The sequence below is a fragment of the Piliocolobus tephrosceles genome, chromosome 7, assembly GCF_002776525.5.
Source record: "Piliocolobus tephrosceles isolate RC106 chromosome 7, ASM277652v3, whole genome shotgun sequence".
NCBI lineage: Eukaryota > Metazoa > Chordata > Mammalia > Primates > Cercopithecidae > Piliocolobus > Piliocolobus tephrosceles.
Genome location: NC_045440.1, coordinates 106,056,433 through 106,074,397, shown reverse-complemented (window position 1 = coordinate 106,074,397; position 17,965 = coordinate 106,056,433).

Genomic DNA, 17,965 nt, shown 5'->3' with positions numbered 1-17,965 from the left:
ACACACACACACACACACACACACACACACACACACACACACACACACCCTGCCCGGCCTGGTACACTTTCTTGAAGGGGCAGTGGGTAGACAGGCAGGGGCTGGGTCCCGGGAGGCTGGGAGGAGGAGCCCAGCTGGTAGAATGGGGCATCCATGGTAGTCTCATTGCTGCAGAAAATGCCCAGGCAAGATACCCGGAGCTGCCACCAACATATGGTTTCCAGTAACAACTGCTTGCTCAGTCCCGTAGACCCTGCCCCAATTCCCTGGGCAATTCACCCTTTCCCTGGCCTAGTCCCTTCAGTGACTGAGCACGCTTCCTACTTCACGGAGAAGAGAGCTTACCAGGCATGAATTACCTCAACTGTCATCCTCCAGGCCGATGCACAAAGCTGCACCGTGGGCTCTGCATTCCATCCCATTCCATATGGCCTGCTCCAGGTCTTTGCTCTACCATTGTCCACTCTCTTACCTGCACCCTTCTCCCCTGGCCTGTCCTGGCTTCTTTCCATCAGGCTGTACCCATGCTAAGACTGGGTTTTTGTTTGTTTGTTTGTTTGTTTTTAAAAAACAAGACAAGGAAAAATAACTCTTTGATCCTGCATCCAACTCCCAGTAAGTGTTGTAGGTTTCCTTTTCCAAGCTGACCTTCTCAAAGAGCAGTTGGCACTAGCTCTCTCCTTCCTTCTCCTGGCATTTCCCTTCATACTCCCACCTGGTTTCCTACCACACCATTGCAGGGAAACAGCTCCCACCAGAGACGCCACTGACCATACCGTTACTGACATCCAATAAACCCCTGGAGGTCTTTTCTTACATGATCTGATCTGTTATTCACTCTCTCTTTATGAAACTCCCATTTCTCTCAGTTGCTGTATAACTCTCTTTCCCAGGTTTTTCCCTTTCAGCTTTCCAGCTCTTTCTGGATCCCCTTTCACTTGGGGCCTCTTATTTGTTTGCCAGGGGTCATCTGAGGCTCTGTTCTCAGTCTGGACCCATCCAGGACCATCCACCCACACAGGGCCTGCCCCACCACCTCCATGCTAACCACCCTCCCAGTGTGGAGGTCCAGCTCCTCTCGTGATCTAGGCTTCTGCATGCAGCTGCCGCCTGGGTGGTGCTTTGGTTTGAATATGTCACTTCCACAACTCAGATGTTGAAACTTAATGGCCAATGTGATGGTATTAAGAGGCGGGGTCTTTAAGAGGTGATTAGGTCATGAGGGCTCCACTCCTCACGAATGGGATTAAAGCCCTTATAAAAGAGGCTTCACACTGCACAGTGGTCAGCTTCCTTTGCTTGCCCTTCCTCCTTCTGCAGGGACACTGCTTTCCCCCTTCCAGAGGGTGCAACAACAAAGGACCATCTCAGAAGCAGAGGACGGCCCTTACCAGTGAGGAAAATGCTGCTACTTTGACCTTGGACTTCCCAGCTTCCGAAACTGTGAGAAGTAAATTTCTGTTCTTCATAAAATACTCAGTCTTGGGTATTTTGTTATAGCAGCACAAATGGACTAACACGGGTGGTTCTGTACCCTCATCCCAGAAAAACCACAAATTTCCAATACACACACATCTTCCAACAACTTTTGGGAATTCCTGAAAGATGCTTTAATGCTCCCCAAACATCCTATGTGATCTGTAGTTTTACAGCTTAGGAGGCTCCAGGCTAATGCAAAACTTCCAGGATCCTCTGGCTGGGCTCCCTCAGTGCTTCCTCCTCATCTCAGGAGCACGTTCCAAGGCCTGCTGGTTTTGACTTCGCCTTATCCCACCAAGGCTGTATTGCAGACACATTGTCTTTGTTCCACCGTTTGCTTCACTTTTGTCCCTTCTCTCAACCCCCGATTTTCACACTTTTTCAATAGCTACGTTCCCACACATTGTTTTTTATTATAACCCTCTCCCTTTTCTTCTTCTACACTATTTATAGAACCCAAACCAATTATTGCATATCCGTTATCTTTTCAGCTCACTTAAAGTTCTGGGGAGAATAGAAATGGCTCACAAAAAGACAATGAAATGTGATAGATCAAGGCCATGACTGAAGATGACACATGGGTGCTCCTCTGCCCTCCTCCAGGGGCTGCAGTGGGCCCCAAAGCACAGGCCAGCTGAAGAAGAAAGAAGTGATCTTTCCCAGCCAGGATTCCCAGTGGATCCAAAGCACCCAGGAACTCATAAAAACAGCACAGAGCCTCATGACAATGCTGAGGGTGGATGAGAGGAGGAGCGAAAGGAGGAACATGCCGGCTTGGAAGGGCTGTGAATATTCTGCTATGAGTCAGCTTTCCAAAGGCAAAAACAGGCTTAATCCCCAAGCCCCCCTTTCTGCACCCCTGTGCTCTTTGGCTGCATCTTCCTTCCCCAGGACCAGTGTTTGCCATGTCAGGAGCAGCTCTTACCCTGTGGTAAGAGCTTTCTCCTCTTTCTTCTTTGGAGGCCAGAATTCCTGCATGCCCCCCTACCCTCTCCACCCTTGCCTGTTCAGTGTGCCCATGTCAGCCTCCAGCAATGGCACCAGGCTGTCCTGGGTATGCCCTTTCCATCTACTGGGACTCAAGACTGTGCCTCCCCCAGGAAGCCCAGGATGCTTTTCATAAGGGATGCTCAATGCCCCTCATGGATTTCAGACACACAAGAACAAGCTGTAGAACATAAAGTGATTGCCAGCCTTCAAGCTATGCTGGGCCTTTCTCCTGCTTTTTGATAATCAGACACTTAGCTCAGGATGGGGATAAAAGATCTCCTTACACTGCACTGAAGATTCTTATCGAATCTGTGGACAATAATTTTGTCTAGATACCCAGCAATCTTTACCTTAGCTTGGTCCACTCTTAAATTCTCAATAGATACAAAATAGCCAATGAAGAATGTTAAAAACAAATAAACAAACAAAAATCCAGGAATTTTTTTTTTTTGAGACAGAGTTTTTCTCTTTTTGCCTAGGCTGGAGTGCAATGGTGCGATCTCGGCTCACTGCAACATCCACCCGCTGGATTCAAGTGATTCTCCTGCCTTAGACTCCCAAGTAGCTGGGATTACAGGAGCCTGCCACCATGCCCCGCTAAGTTTTTGTATTTTTAGTAGAGACAAGGTTTTACCACGTTGGCCAGGATGGTCTCGCTCTCTTGACCTCGTGATCCGCCTGCCTCAGCCTCCCAAAGTGCTGGGATTACAGGCGTGAGCCACTGCGCCCAGCCAAAACCCAGGAATTCTTAATTGAGAATACACAATAAGTTATTTAAAAGAAAGATCACCAGAAAAATATATTAGATATTTCAGTTCGACAACTCACACCCAAGAAGTTCACACTATAAAATTTACGTAGGTCAGATATCTGTTCTACATTGCCTAGATCTCAAAAGCCCAGATCACAAAAATCAGTTAAAACCTATTTTTCCTGAAATAAGAATTTACCAAATGCAACTGCAGTTTAGAGGCTAGGGAAGTGATAAACTCTGTGAACCTGAACTTTGGCACAATAATCCCCCCTGCCAGCGTTCATGGCACACTCATTCCCCACCAGGCAGTGTGCTGGGTGCTTCACACGCATGACCTCATTTGGTCCCCGCCGTGGCACTAGGAAGCAGGCATCATCCCATTTTGCAGGCCTTAGAAAGTTTACTCAGTGGTCCAGGATTTCAACTATGAAATTATTTCAAACTCCAAAGTCTTTATGTTTAACCTCTGCATTCTTTTGCCTCGTGCTATATTTCAAGTCCTTTGCAAACCTATTATAATTCATTCTTATAATCCTTAGCAAAAAAAAACACAAAAAACAAAAATCAGAATTCTTCCCAAATGAAGCAAGGGCAGAAAACAAAACTTAGGGTGTGCTCATCCATTAACATTTTATTATTTATTTATTTTTGAGACAAAGTCTCGCTCTGTTGCCCAGGCTGGAGTGCAGTGGCGAGATCTCAGCTCACTGTAACCTCCACCTTTCAGGTTCAAAAGATTCTCGTGCCTCAGCCTCTGGAGTAGCTGGGATTACAGGCAGCCACCACCATGCCCAGCTAACTTTTTTGTATTTTTGGTACAGATGAGCTCTCAACATGTTACCCACGCTGGTCCTGAACTGTTGGCCTCCAGTGATCCAACTGCCTTGGCCTCCCAAAGTGCTGGGATTACAAGCATGAGCCACTGTGCCTGGCTCCATTAGCATTTTACTATATTTTAATTAATTAATTAATTAATGTGGAGACTCAGTCTCCCTCTGTCACCCAGGCTGGAGTGCAGTGGCGCAATCTCGGCTCACTGCAACCTCCGCCTCCCAGGTTCAAGCAATTCTCCTGCCTCAGCCTCCCGAGTAGCTGGGATTACAGGCGAACGCCACCACACCCAGCTAATTTTTGGATTTTTAGTAGAGACGGGGTTTTACCATGTTGGCCAGGCTGGTCTTGAACTCCTGACCTCAGGTGATCCACCTGCCTCGGCCTCTTAAAGTGCTGGGATTACAGGCGTGAGCCACTGCACCTGGCCACCATTAACATTTTAGATGAAATTCCACTCCAGTCTAGATCAGGGTGTCTCACTCTTGACACTACTGATGTTTTGGATGGGATAATTCTTGGTTGTGGGAGTGTCCTGTGCACTGTAGGAAGTTTCGCAGTCTCCCTGGCCTTTGCCTGCTAGATGCCAGCAACACCCCTCTCCCACCCCAAGTTGTAATAACCATAAATTTCTCCCGACATTGCCAAATATTCACTCAGTGGGTGGGTGCCTCTAGTGGAGAACCAATCTAGACATCCAGACAATTTGCAAGGATTCTATCTCATTCCAGCTTTACTTTCTATGCCTTGCACACTCCCATCTTGAAGCAACAGATCTGGACACAGATCACAATAGGCAGGAAGAGCATGGCCATGAAGAATTCAGGAACAGGTGATGACCTAAAAATCAGGTTGGCTGGTAGATGGCATCAGGTTTAGGACTTTTCATTCACATTAGTATTTTATTGACAAAAATGTCAACTTTGCCCTCCCCATGCCAAGTCTGCTTATTTGATACAAAGTGCATTCGTGTTGTGTTGCTATTGATGGTCATGGTTGTGAAGACTATGAGCAGCATAAAAATGCTCACACCAATGGGAAAAAAGCAGGTTAAACAATTGCACAAACACTGTGATGGCAACTGAAGTGACAAGAATGATGGAATTATGGTCGTGGGATTATGGCTGACATTTTTCTTCTCTTTCTAAATTCCTGTCATGTGACTTCCATAATGCCTTCATAATTCAGAAAGTACATTTTCAGATGATGCCCCTAGACACTGCCCCACTGTCCCCCAACCTTCAGGTAGTGTCACCAGAGCAGTACCCTCATACATTACCACCTGTACTCTCCAGATAATCCCCTAGACCCATAGGTGAACCCTCAAAAATGTCATCTGAGTGGTCTGTGTTTTATCCAATGGCACTTAATAAATTTATGTAATGAAACTGACTAAAACTCCAAAGTGATTAAATTTATTTTTAATAAAAAATTAAGAGTTATTCTCTTATTGCCTCATCCCATTCTGTAATCTTGCAGAAACCCACCCACTGTGTTTCAGACTGCTCTGGGGGTGTCACACAGGTCCAGCAATTCCCATCTTCCGGAAGCAGCTCCAAGGCATGCGGTGCCTAGCAGCCATGTTGGTCCTTTAGGTCCTGTCCCTCAACACAGCTGGGCCCATCAGTTTCTCTCCATCATCTCTGTTCCTTCCAAAATTTAGTGGATCGACTCTTCCTGGGATCCTCCCCCAAATATTATTATTATTTTCTTTATTTTTTCTCTTTTTACTTAAGCTGGCTCCAATTGATTTTTGCTTCTTGCAACCAACAGAATCTTAACCCATAGGGGTCATATCTGAGATCTCCTTGTTATTCACATAAATATTAGGCTGTAAGTATTATTCTGGTCAATTCCAACTTCTGGCTCTGCCTCTTTGCCTGAGTTTCTTTACATGGGCGAGAAGACCCTTAGCCAGGTTTAAATGAGCGGCGTACACAGGGCATGGAGCACAGGATGTTTCTGCACATATCATCCCCTTCCCCTTACATTCTCCCTCAAGCCAGGGGAGATTTGCTCTTCCTCATTAACTCATGATCCAAAAAATCAAATCCTACTTTGCAATAAAGTCTACATTTCTCTCCAAGCACTTCTCACAACTCCTTTCTCTCCCCTAATCCCAGTGCTTGACTTGAAGCCTGTCCTGAAGGCCTGCAGTTTCCTATCCAGGCTTTCCTGGGCCCTAGAGATGCTTGTCAGGTTTCTTCTGACATAGCCTTTGGTCCTCACACAAGTCCCTGAACATAAGTAGTAGTTAATGGGCTCGAGGCATCCAGGAATGATAACAATTACTGACTGTTACAATGTGCTCTACTCGAGTTATCTCATTTAATCCTCATGCAGCTCCAGAAGGGGCAGGTAGCATTATTACTCTTGTTTTACAAAACTGGAAACTAAGGCTCAGAGTGGTTAAGTAGCCTGCCCAATGTCACAGAACAAGTAACTGGTAGGGCTGAGTCCAGAGTCTGTGTGCCTAATGGCTAAAGATGCTAAATTTACCAGCTTTAGTCACCCATGAATAACCTCCTGGCCTGCCCTCAGTGCATGATGAGCCAAGCACCATGAGACAGCCCTTTATTCTGGACCCTGGACCAAGAGTCCTTCTTTACAGCATCTGGGAGCACAATCCGCAGCTCTTCCCCTAGCAAGTCCCACTTCGTGCTGCCTAGCTCTGTTATTTAGAGTCTGCTCCTTCTTCTCTGTGTCTCATTCACCTATAGACCATCTACATCCTCGGCTTCTTGAACTTTTGTTTATTGAGCACTTACTCTGTGCTGCGTAAGTGTTCAGAATATCCTTCACAATAAACACTAGCTCTTGTTTTCATCGAGTCACACAAACACACACACACACACACACACACACACACACACACACACACAGGCCCACATGGCCCTGTGTGGTCTAGTCCTGCCCACTCCCTCACAGGTCCAGCCACAATGGTCTCCTTGCTGTCCCTGGAACACTGTCAAGCATGCTGCTGCCTTGGAGACTTTGCGCTCCCCATTCCTTCTGCCTGGCTTGTTCACATACTTCCTTCAGTTCTCTACTCAAATACTCCTTTAAAATTGTCCTAGGAGGCCAGGCGTGGTGGCCTGTAATCCCAGCACTTCAGGAGGCCAGGGTGGGCGGATCACTTGAGGACAGGAGTTCAAGACCAGTCTGGCCAACGTAGTGAAACCCCATGTCTACTAAAGAGACAAAAATTAGCAGGGTGTGGTGGTTCACGCCTGTAATCCCAGCTACTCAGGAGGCTGAGGCACAAGAATTGCTTGAACTGGGGAGGCGGAGGTTGCAGCCAAGGTTGCGCCACTGCACTCCAGCCTGGGTGACACAGTGAGACTGTCTCAAAAAACAAAAAACAAAAAACAAAAAAAAACATTGTCCTAGGCCCTTTGTTTTCCTCTCTCTCTCTCTATTTAGAGACAGGCTCTCTTGGCCGGGCACGGTGGCTCACGCCTGTAATCTCAGCACTTTGAGAGGCCGCGGTGGGTGGATCAGGGCGCGGTGGCTCACGCCTGTAATCTCAGCACTTTGAGAGGCCACGGTGGGTGGATCATGAGGTCAGGACATCGAGACCATCCTGGCTAACACAGTGAGACCCCGTCTCTACTGAAAATACAAAACATTAGCTGGGCGTGGTCACAGGTGCCTGTAGTCCCAGCTACTTTGGAGGCTGAGACAGGAGAATGGCGTGAACCTTGGAGGCGGAGCTTACCGTGAGCAGAGATGGTGCCACTGCACTCCAGCCAGGGCGACAGAGCGAGACTCCATCTCAAAAAAAGAGAGAGAGAGATAGGACCTCTCTATGTTACGCAGGCTGGCCTAGAATTCCTGGGCTCAAGCAATCCTCCCACCTCAGCCTCCTGAGTAGCTGGGACTACAGATGCGTGCCACCACTGCTGGCCTGCTATGCCCTTTTTAATAAATGATCTTCCATTCTCAGCAACTGTATGAGGTAGGTACCAACTTATCAGGTTGTGCCCCTATGAAGTTGAAAATATTTGGTAATAATTTGAAAATAATTACATAAAAGCCATTTCCTATGGTTCAACCTCATAGTATTGCTAGCTTACAGATGGAAGAATTGAGGCTTAAATAATTTGGCAAAGATCACACCATTTTAAAGTGGCAGAGCCAGGATTTAGTCTTAGATCTCTTTTATCCTAAATTCCAGATTCTTAATGTCTACACTGCACTATTTTGATTCTCAGATCTTCACTGTTTCCTTCTTGGATTTTTGTCCTTCCATTTTGTCCACACTCTCTACTAAGCTAGGGTGCAGAGATACTGAAACACGGATACTCCCCATTTTAAAAGTCTGGAGCCCTTCAGTCAAGAAGGTCTGTCTACCTGGATATCCTGCATCTCTGCCTCCATGCAGCTCCAAAGGCCCGATGAGGGAGCTCTGCCAGCAGAAGGCTGTGCCCTAAGACTGGATTTGAAAAGTCTAGTCACTTCCTGAAAAGTGAAGAGGAATTATGAGCTATGAAGTGTTGGGCACCTTGCCTAACAACAGAGAAATGACTCAGAAACCATGGAAGGGAAAAGAAAGCCAGAGAATTAAAAAACATTTAGAAGATAAAGACTCTGTAATTCTCTCTAATGTAACTCTCTCACCTGTATAGAAGAAACCTCCTTAAGTGGTAGGCATAGAGCCAAGGGTTTAGGGAAATCTCTGAGAGTCAGTATCAAGAGTGCAATGGTAATAAACACAAACTTGGAGTTTAGGGAACACCAACCATCATCCACATTTCCCCCCTAACCTACTTGCAGTCTAGAGGCTAGATCTGGTCTAGGCTTCACTTTGTTGATGTCATTTTGAATATCACTCCCAGACAATACTGTGCATTAGAGTTCACCAGTTATGGCAAATCTCCTCAGGAAAAAAAGTGGCTCCCATCCTCTGTTTACCTTTCTGGCTTCCCAATTTTACTTGGATTTGAACCTATCAGACAACTCTTTATTAGCCTGCCAAGTCATTGATACCTTTAAGATTCTGAGTATGTATTGTACAATGGAGGGTTTGTCTGAAGCCTACCCCATCATATTATTGAAAATGGAAGTCCATTAAATGTTTGAAAGCAGAGAAGTCACACAGCATCGGACCTTTTGTTTTGTTTTAAAAGATGAGTGACAGTTGTGTGGCGAATGGGCTGATTAAAGGACAAAATTTTAAAAAGGAAGATCATTTAAGAGGTCATTCCAGTACTTCGCATGTGGATGGGTGTTTGCTTGGCCTGGCCTAGAGAGGTGGCAGTGAGGGAGACAGAAAATAACCAATTCAATGTGAATTCTTGAGTCATCTGTACAGATGACTGCCGGCAACCTGCCTCTGTGCAGTGCAGGTGCTGCTGTTAGCTAAACACCAGGGGTTTGGTCTAGGTCCTGATGCTTGCTGCACAGAAAGCCAATCACAGAGACAACGATTATTGCCAAGGAAGGTTTTAATCGGGTGCTACAGGGGAGGAGATGGGAGATCAGTCTCAAATCCAACTCCTTGATCCACTAAAACTAGAGTTTTATACAGCAGGAAAGAAATGTAACAAGATATGGGAAAACAGGTACTCAGTAGGAGTAAGGAAGCAATCACGATGAATGAGGGGCCTGGCGTCTGGTTGCTGATCTTGTGAGTTTCAGTTCTGCGATATTTTTTGATAGGCCTGGGGGTCCTTTGCTGAGTGAAGGAACTCAGATAAAACCAATGTAAGCATCAAGCTTTAAGACCAGAAGGGTAGGCCGGGCGCAGTGGCTCAAGCCTGTAATCCCAGCACTTTGGGAGGCTGAGAGGGGCGGATCACGAGGTCAGGAGATCGAGACCATCCTGGCTAACACGGTGAAACCCCGTCTCTACTAAAAACTACAAAAAACTAGCCGGGCGAGGTGGCGGTGCCTGTAGTCCCAGCTACTGGGAGGCTGAGGCAGGAGAATGGCGTGAACCCGGGAGGCGGAGCTTGCAGTGAGCTGAGATCCGGCCACCGCACTCCAGCCTGGGTGACAGAGCGAGACTCTGTCTCAGGAAAAAAAAAAAAAAAAAAAACCAGAAGGGTTAATTTCTATATTTATCAAAAAACAAAAAACAAAAAAAAAAAAAACAAAAACAAACTGTCTATGGGACCACTGGGTCAGTTTCATTGCAAGAAGCCCATCCTATTGCCTCCACCCTGTAACTAGTTGGACCAAATGACCTCTAACATGCTTCCCAATGTGGTTATTCTCAGATGTGATGTGGAATAGCAATTTAATAGTTATGACACATTTCCACCTACATGGTCTTGTTAGATCCTCATTACAGCTCTGGGAGATAATATTATTTTCTCTATTTTATAAATTGAGAAACACAGACTCAGAGAGTTGGAATGATTAATTCAAATACTAGTTCCAATTAATTCAAATACTAGTTCAAATACTAGTTCAAATTCAAATACTAGTTCAAATCTAGGTCTTCTAACTCCAGAACCCATCTGTTTCCTCTGTGATGAGAACTGATCACTTCTGAGCAACAGAGCCAAGGGGACCCTAAAGCTGAGGTGCATAAAATCAATGTTGTTATTTTTAAATAAACATTCCATACTATTAAACTGATACAAATAGAATTATAACAGCCCCTATATGAGTGTTTACTTATATATGATCACATTTCATCTTCATGAGAACCCAGAAAGGTAGGTACTATTGTCATCTCCATTTTACATATGGAGACCTACAGCACAGAGGCTAAGTGTATTGCCCACGTTCACACAGCTAGTCAGCCATGGAGGTGGGATCAACACCCAGGCCATGCTGACATCTAAGTCCACATTTTAATCTTTGGGGCTATGTGGCCTCCCAAGAGAGAACATATACACATATGCTATTACAGCCACAGAAACTCTGGAAACTCCCTTTAGGGAGGAAGACTAGAAGCCAGAGTTGGGGGAGGGATGCCAGCTCTCTGTCCAATCTGTCATATCACTTGAATTTTTACACTATAGGGACCACAACTGCTAATTAGCCACCAATATCCACTCTCTCTTTCTTCCTTTAATTATAGAAATCCTGGGTTTTAGCTGGGCCTGGGGGAGCCAGACTAAAGATTATGCTTCCCAGCTTCCCTTGTACTAGGCCATGTAACTAAGTCCTAGACAGCAGAATGAGAGCAGAAAGGATATGTGTAATCTCTGGGCCATGCCTTTCAAAGGAATAGATAAAGTTTGCCCTTGTCATTTTCCCCTTCTGGATCACTGGGATGCAGGCATGATGGTGGGAGCTGGAGCAGCCACCTTAGACCCACAGACATAAGCAAAATATTGAGGAAAATCGAGTTGCCTTCATGATTCTGGGAAGTCTAACTTGGGACCTTTACCTGGGAGAAAAAAAAAACTTCTATTTTATTTAAACCACTATATTTTTAGGTCCCTTTTAAACAAAAGTTTATACTGTACTCTATCCAACACACATGTTGCATGTATGGCTTTTTCTATTTAAAAACTAGTTATGTTTTATTTTTATTTTTTCGAGATGGGGTCTTACTCTGTCACCCAGGCTGGAGGGCAGTGGTGCAATCTCGGCTCACTGAAACCTCCACCTCCCAGATTCAAGCGAGTCTCCTGTCTCAGCCTTTGAGTAGCTGGGATTACAGGCGTGCGCCACCATGTCCGGCTAAGTTTTGGAATTTTTAGTACAGACAGGGTTTCACCATGTTGGCCAGGCTGGTCCCAAACTCTTGACCTCAAGTGATCTGCCTGCCTTGGCCTCCCAAAGTGCTGGGATTACAGGCATGAACCACCACGACCAGTCACTAGTTAGTTTCCTTTTTCTTTTTCTTTTTTTTTTGAGACAGAGTCTCACCCTGTTGCCCAGGCTGGAGTGTAGTGGCGCTATCTTGGCTCACTGCAAGCTCCGTCCCCCCGGGTTCAGGCCATTCTCCTGCCTCAGCCTCCTGAGTAGCTGGGACTATAGGTGCCTGCCACCACGTCCGGCTAATTTATTTTTTGTATTTTTAGTAGAGACGGGGTTTCACCATGTTAGCCAGGATGGTCTTGATCTCCTGACCTCGTGATCCGCCCACCTCGGCCTCCCAAAGTGCTGGGATAACAGGCATGAGCCACTGAGCCCGGTGGCCACTAGTTAGTTTTTAAAAACATATCATGACATAGGGTACATAACCTACTATTATATGATATTTGAGATAATTGTTTGGTGGATTGGCACCAAATGTTTAAAAACCAGCATCTCCAGGAAAAAAAAAAAATCCTGATTTGTGGCATTTGCAATTTCTCTGGTGTAAATACTCCACTGGGGCTGATTTCAAACTATCAATACCTGGTCTCTGAGCACAGACTTGGGAAGAGAGGCACATGTTGACTCTGGGGAGTTGGTATGAACCACCTCCAGGAAGCTGCTGCAAAGATCCCTGTGACCTTTGGAGAAAAAGCTTTAAATACTAATTCCAACAAACTATGGGCTTGATCATATAGGAGTCCCAGTAGCCTCTAGTATAGCTGAATTAGATTTTTTTTTAAGTGTTTCTTAGAGAGCTTGCCGACCTTCAGATTGGACCACCATGACCCCTCCCCTCTCCAACAGCCACCGTCTGCTTGCTGGGCCTGCTCTGCCAGGGCGTCTGAGGCCATGGCCAGTCCTGATATGTGGATGAGCCCCCGATGACAGCTGCCTGCGTTCCTCTGCTCATGGGTCTGAAGCACCCGTGCTGCCTTGGGTGCGCTACTAGAAGCTGGATGCTAACCAGTATCAGAATGATTCAGAATTAGAACAATACGAAAGGAGAGAAACTACTCCCGGATGGACATAACAACCATGTGCAAAGATAAACTATCGAATTATGAAGAAAAGATTAAGATGTTTTATGAGGGGTATTTGCACTTGGATGATGAGTTCTGCTACATTTGTTTTCTTTTTCTTCCCCACCCACCCCCGCCGCCCATGCCTTTTTTTTCATTTTTGGAGACAAGGTCTCACTATGTTGCTCAAGCTGGTCTGTAACTCCTGGCCTCAAGGGATCACCTTAGTCTCCCAGGTAGCTGGAATTACAAGGTGAGCCGAGCCACCACACCTCCTGCAGCAGGCACTTTGATGTGAGAGATAAAAGCGTATAAATGGATGGGGATCTTTCTGGAGTAAGGAGACATCATAACTCTCCCCGCAGGAATTTATCACTTCTTCTGGAGGAAAAGATCTATATGAAGGCCATGTGGCTGTTTGTGGGAGACCCAGTGTGGACTGTGTACAGGTGACCTTTTTGATGCCTGGGGAGAATACAGGAAATTTCTGGCACAAACATCATAGCAGTGTTCCCTGGGAATTAACATGTGCCCTGTAAAAGTCCTAAACATGGTAACTGAGCAGAAAATCAATCATTGTCTCTTTGCTTTTATATGATAGACTTGAGGCTAGGTTATCTTCCCTTTGCAAGATTATTTGACCAGAATATTTTCTAACAAAAGGAGATATAAAACTTATTTTTTACAATGGAAGCAACTTGGAAATATAAACATGTTACCTTCATTTTCTCTAACTCAGTCAAGACTAGTGGTTCTGTAGCCCCTTGTGAGTCCATGCATTCATCTCAAACCAGAATGAAAGTTTCATCTCCCAATGAGCAGTTAGATGCTCATTCTAGAGATGATGTGGTGCTTACTTTATAAGAAGGTGCACTGGGCTCAGTGGCTTATGCCTGTAATCCCAGCACTTTGGAAGGCCAAGGCAGGCAGATCACCTGAGGTCAGGAGTTCGAGACCAGCCTGGCCAACATGGTGAAGCCCTCTCTCTACTAAAAATACAAAAATGAGCCGGGTGTGGTGGCAGACGCCTGTAATCCCAGCTACTCGGGAGGCTGAGGCAGGAGAATTGCTTAAACCCAGGAGGCAGAGGTTGCAGTGAGCCAAGATCGCACCATTGCACTCCAGCCTGGGTGACAAGAGCTAGACTTTGTCTCAAAAATTAAAAAAAAAAAGAAGGTGCAACAGTAGATAACTAACCAGATAGAAGACAGCTATTTCTCCCTAAATTATTGTGCCACTTCTTTGTTCAAAATAAAGTAATTGCCTTAATTTTGTGTTGTTTCTTTACCTGTGAGACATTGCTCAGGTTGGAAAACCTTACAAAAAATGAAGGGTATTTCATTTCATTTATCCAACTATGGGTTTAGACTCTTTATAACTTATATAATTATTGTTATGATAATAACAATAGTAGTAGCATATGATGAAAGATAGAAATGATGCTGGAAAACTCAGTCATTCAACAAACATCATAGTCTCTAGAATCTCTTGAAACATTGGTGACTTTAACATACAGTATCTGGAAATGAAGCTCCACTTACAAGCTGGTAAGATTTATGATGGTTATACCAAAAAATATTTCTTTCCCTCCAAAAATACAAATTAAACAAAGTCTTCCTTATTAGTGATTTAACACAATTTTACAAAAATAAAACCCCCGATAAGAAATAATGCCAAACTCTGCCAAGAGCATGCTCCATAGGACAAACTGGAAGGTGGATACCTTGGGGAAGGGATGACCACAGAAAAAAGTTACAGAGTTACAGCATTTTAAAATCGGAAGGATAGTGAGATTATAATAACACATGCTGGAAATCCACATGGCTTCATGAGTTCAGTAACCTTGAGTAACCTTTTCCCTGGGGAAATGGTGGAAGCCGTATTGCCTCACCAAGTCTCACAGATAGATCCCAAAGAATCTGAGTGCACAAACATCAGCTGCTCAGATTTCCACAAACCTTTTCCCAGTGGACCCATATTAAAGCAAAAAAACATGTCTTTGCAAAACAGCTAAAGGAATGTTATGCCCGTGGTCTGAATTTTCTTTTATGTATAACAATCCTCAAAAAGGCCAGGCAGTATGGTTCACACCTGTAATCCCAGCACTTTGGGAGGCTGAGGCGGGTGGATCACTTGAAGCCAAGAGTTGGAGACCAGCCTGGCCAACATGGTGAAACCCTGCCTCTGCTAATAATACAAAAATTAGCAGGTGTGGTGGCATGCACCTGTAATCCCAGCTACTCAGGAGGCTGAGGTGGGAGAATTGCTTGAATATGGGAGGCGGAGGTTGCAGTAAGCTGAGATCACACCATTACATTCCAGCCTGGGCAACAGAGCAAGACTATATCTCAAAAAAAAAGTCTTTGACACTGAGAGCTTGCTTTACTTAGGCCAGAACTGAGTAATTTAGTCCATGGCTCTGACAGCAATGTCCAGGTAGGACGACTTTCCAACACCAACTGTGATCCATGTGAACAAATGTCCTTAATGTCATTGCTGCATTTGGAAGGATGGGAGCTAGCTCCACTCTCTAGGAGATCTGTAGAAAGGAAAGGAGAAGCATACTGGATTGCAGGCTTTTTTGCTACTGGTGTCCAGTGTCATGGCAGGGGTCACCAGTGACCTGGAGCGAGTCCAGCTGGCAGATGGTTGGATAGCCTGCCGGGTTCCCCTGGGCTTATCTCCTCCTTGGCTGCAAGCCCCTAGCTCTAGCTCCTGCCCAGGCTTGCATCAGAAGCCGTGGGGCGGTGTCCGAACTGCCGAATTCCACCCGCAAGCAGAGGCTGTATGCCACTGGTAACATCCAGCCGTCAGCAATGAGCTTCTGGGCAATTCTTTCAAGAGACTAGATTGATACCTGGAGCCAGACTTTATCAGACTTACCAAAGTTTGACCCTAATAAACAGTTCAGTTTTCCAGAGTTTTCTGGCTGTACATAGTTGAAAGCAGGACTCTGCCAAGTTCTGAGTCCAGCTCTGAGCTGTTTATCTTCCACCACCTACTGCAGAACACAAGGTGAGTAAGTGGCCAAGGCTCATGGCCAGGCGTGCATGGGGCTGCCTGACACCGCCAGGGGCAGCTGACCTCCCAGATGGCCACCAGCTATGCCCTGGACCTTTAGCTCCTGACAGTTTCCACGATGGTTCCCCTGACAGGCTGTGGCTTTGGGTGGTATTAGGGGACTGTGTTTTCTTGTACCTGTTGCCACTAGGAAAACACTACAAATTTTGTGCCTGTGTAACACTGTTCTTTAGAGTTTCTGGGGGTAAAAGTGCAGTCACAATAATAAAAACCAACTTGCAGTACCAATAGTTACCTGAACCCTAGTCAACAAAAAAATTACTAAGGCCTTATAAATGCAAGACACTCTCCCAGGAAGTGTGATGTTGGGGAAGAAAATACATGGTCTTGCGTTCAGGGAAGGACCATGCAGTGGAGAAGTCAAGACTGGAAACATTTCCTGTGTCTCCTCTGTGAAGTCTGATCATCACCCTCAACCCAGTCCAAAGCATGTAGGTTAAACCACATTTTGGGGTGAACCATACAAAATTGCTGTTTTTTCCAGTTAAAAAGGTAGCATGTCAGCAACTTACTTTGGTTCAACCTAATAATCAGGTCTCCCAGAGCACTCTGCCTATCCTCTATTAGGGCCCTGTTTCAACCTGTCTTGTGAATAACTGGGTGTTGACGTGAACTTTTCCTCCATTTGATTGCCAAGCTTCCTAAGAGCAGGAAACTTAGTTCTGTGCGTCTCCAGCTAAGTACTGCACTTTACACGGAATAGAGGAATGAATGAATTAACAAAAAAAACACAGGCCAGCACAGTGGTTCATGTCAGTAATCTCAGCATACTGGGAGGCCCAGGTGGGTGGATCACTTGAAGCCAGGAGTTCCAGGCCAGCCTAGGCAACATAGTGAGACCCAATCTCTACAAAAAATTTTTAAAAACTGGCCGGGCTCGGTGGCGCTTGCCTGAAGTCCCAGCTACTCAGAAGGGCTGAAGTGGGAAGATTGCTTGAACCAGGGATGTCAAGGCTGCAGAGAGCCCCGTGATTGTGCCACTGCACTCCAGCTTAGGTAACAGAGCGAGACCTTGTCTCAAAAGAAAAAGAAAAGGCCAAGTACAGTGGCTGAAGCCTGTAATCCCAGCATTTTCAGAAGTTGAGGCAGGCAGACTGCTTGAGTCCAGGAGTTTGAGACCAGCCTCGGTAACATGACAAAAACCTGTCTCTACAAAAAATACAGAAATTAGCCAGGTGTGGTGGTGCATGCTTGTAGGAGGCTAAAGATAAGAGGATCATATGAGCCTGGTGAGGTGGAGGTTGTGGTGAGCTATGATCACAACAGTGCACACCAGCCAGGGTGACAGAGTAAGATCCTGTCTCAAAAAAAACCCCACCCAATATCGATATACATAGTTTATATATACATATTCACATGTGTATCCGTGTGTGTGGTTAATAGCAGTGTACTGGGTGCTGGGGACAAAAGGCTGAATCAACCTTGGGTCTTTCCAGGTTGATATGGGTCCTTACTGAGATGCAAAGAGATAACTTCATACAGTCAAGCAGGGCTTCTCAACAGTAGTGCTAGTGACATTTTGGATCAGAGTTTATTGTGGGGATGGCTGTGCTGTGCACTGTCAGATGTTTAGCACCATCCCTGCCTCTACCCACTAGATGCCAGTGGTACACATTCCATCCCCACCCCCAGTCATGACAATCAAAATTGTCTCCAGACATTGCCAAATGTCCCCAGTGAAACAAGGTCACCCACCCCCAATGGAGATCCACTGCCACAGACATGCTGAGGCGGTACAATGCTTTTTAATCCAGTGAGGTGGTTCAGAGAAACCTCCCAGAAAGGATGACACCTGGGATAGGTCTTGAAGGATGAGTAAGACTCGCAAGGAGAAGCGAGGCAGAGGCCACTGCACAAGCAAAGAACCACGGCTTACCTGAACCCCATGCTGACTCAGCACAGAGGGACCACACATAAGTGAAAGGCAGTGAATTCAAGCCAAAAGATGAGTGTGCATGTTCCCTTTTAAAAAGCAGATCTTGGGCCGGGCACGGTGGCTCAAGCCTGTAATCCCAGCACTTTGGGAGGCCGAGGCGGGCAGATCACG